General features: G+C 52.6%; 1 pseudogene; it reads right to left on the bottom strand.

Annotated features, from left to right (window-relative positions):
• Positions 1–877: 877 nt before the first annotated feature.
• LOC124697038 lies at positions 878–1,589 on the bottom strand (annotated as a pseudogene).
• Between the last annotated feature and the right edge of the window lie 526 nt (positions 1,590–2,115).

Below are 2,115 nucleotides of genomic sequence, written 5' to 3'. Positions count from 1 at the left end.
CTACCTCCAAATTGACGGTCGTTAGTACCGCTTGTCTGTCGATCGTGAGCTCCATGTATATATATATGTAAGGGAAGAATATGTAAGGGGAATCGACTTTTGCTTCCAATATTTGTTTGATCGATCTATATATATAATGAATGAACGTGTACAACTTCTAGTACCGTACAAATATATGCAACTTTTATTTTCGAATGAAAAAAATGAAATAAAAGGGGGTCGGTGGCGGGGGGGGGGGGGTGCTGCACCCCTCAAACCCTAAAGCAGCAGGGTTGTGCGCGCGCCACATAGAGGGCATTTTGTCGCGGGTGGTAATACCGCCCGCGACAAAAGGGCCTGTCCCCTGCGCAGCCCGCGCCTGCCACGTGGTGGACTGTATGTCGCGGGTGGTAAGCGACCCGCGACAAAAGATCGACCTTTTATCGCGCCCCTTTTGTCGCGGATGGCCACCCGCGACAAAAGGCTCTTACAACCCGGAACAAAAGCCCCACTTTCCACTAGTGAGTGGGTGGTACTTGGGTCGTATTCGATGTAGTATGTCTATTTTAAAATATGGAGTTTGCAGAGCACGGACCCACATGTATTTATGTTTCTCTTGACGGATGGCTGTTGTCGGTACAGAACCAGGAAACGCGCACCACGGGCCTCATCTACATTTTACCCCTCCGACGGGCAGTGCAGCGTAGCAGGAGCCGCGTTTGTGCTGCCGCGAACGTGCTCAGCGGTCACAACCTTGCGCCGCGCGCGGTAGCAACCCACGTCTTGAAGCAGCGGATCCCGCCACCGCTCCCAAGCATGGCCGACATTCCGACGAGCTCCGTGCTAAGGAGTAAGGACCTACTGCTCCAGCGATAGCCTCTCTGCTGTAGAATGGCCTCTAGTGCATCGAGCACCACCGAGTAGAATTCCATAGCCGCGGCATGTCATCGTTGGCGCTTCCTTCTTTCTCGCCGATCGTAAATACCGAGGTGATCATCAGACGGACCCACCTCAAGTACGTGGCGAGCTCGCTGTCCCATGAAAGCCTGTGGAGGAACATCAGGCAGTTCAGCTACTGATGGCCAGAATCTCGTCTAGGTGCAGCTCAAGAACCGTGGCTGGGTCAGCTGTGAGCTGCCGAAGGCGCGAAGGTGCTTTTCGTTGATCCTAACCTCAAGCGAGCGGCGAGCCAAGGTTGGTGTCGGCGCGGTCGCAGATGGCCTGCAGGAGAAGTGCCCACTTCCCACTACACGCCGTGCGCATCGTCGTGGTCCACGATGTGCACACGCGGAGAGCCGAAAGTGGCCTCCAGGATCACCTAGTTGGCCGTGAGGTGCGCAAAAAAATGGTGCGATCTTGTATTCTTGTTGTATGCTATGTACGCCATTGCCCATGGACGAAACCGGCACAACGCCCACAACTGCTGGTGTGCCGCCGCTGCCGAAGTATGCTCGTTTTCATGCAGAGCGAGTGCTAGGTGGTCGGCCGCGTCGCCCTAGGATCGACACAAGAAAGCACGACGCCAACGACCCGTGCCCCCTCCAGGTCCCAGCGATGCAGCAAGTCGGCGCGAGGACGAGCACCCTCGGCGAGGCGAGCACTGGTGCCCACGGTGGCACAGCGCGTCGTCAGCTCGTATGGGTCGAGCATGGTGTCAGCAGCAGTACATGGTCAAGGCATCGCATGGCCATCTGTACCATAGGTCCACGTCCATCGTTTTCATCGTCAAAACGCTCACGGCCGTTAAACCTTACCCAACCGTACTCTACACAGATGCCAACTACCATGCGGTTTCTATACTTCTGTATCCTGAATAAAGAATTGCACTAGCCCACTGACTCGAAACCAAATGAATGGTCCACAAAACGAGCACAGATGTGCCCGAGATCAAAAACGCCCTGTCCCACAAACTTAGACAAGTTATAGTGGGGAGTGATATGAAGTAATAACATGCACATTTACTAATCTATATTACTAACTCTATATGCAAGATTTGTCTACAACATAGTAATGACACAATGCATGACACCACATATAAGTTACTATGCACTTTGAATGTAGTAACTTAGACTAGTAACATGGCATATGTTACTAGTATAAGTTACTCCCCACTATGATGTAATAACCCAGAACATA

This window comes from Lolium rigidum, chromosome 3, assembly GCF_022539505.1.
Source record: "Lolium rigidum isolate FL_2022 chromosome 3, APGP_CSIRO_Lrig_0.1, whole genome shotgun sequence".
In the NCBI taxonomy this organism is placed as follows: domain Eukaryota; kingdom Viridiplantae; phylum Streptophyta; class Magnoliopsida; order Poales; family Poaceae; genus Lolium; species Lolium rigidum.
This window is presented reverse-complemented; position numbering and strand designations above follow the sequence as displayed.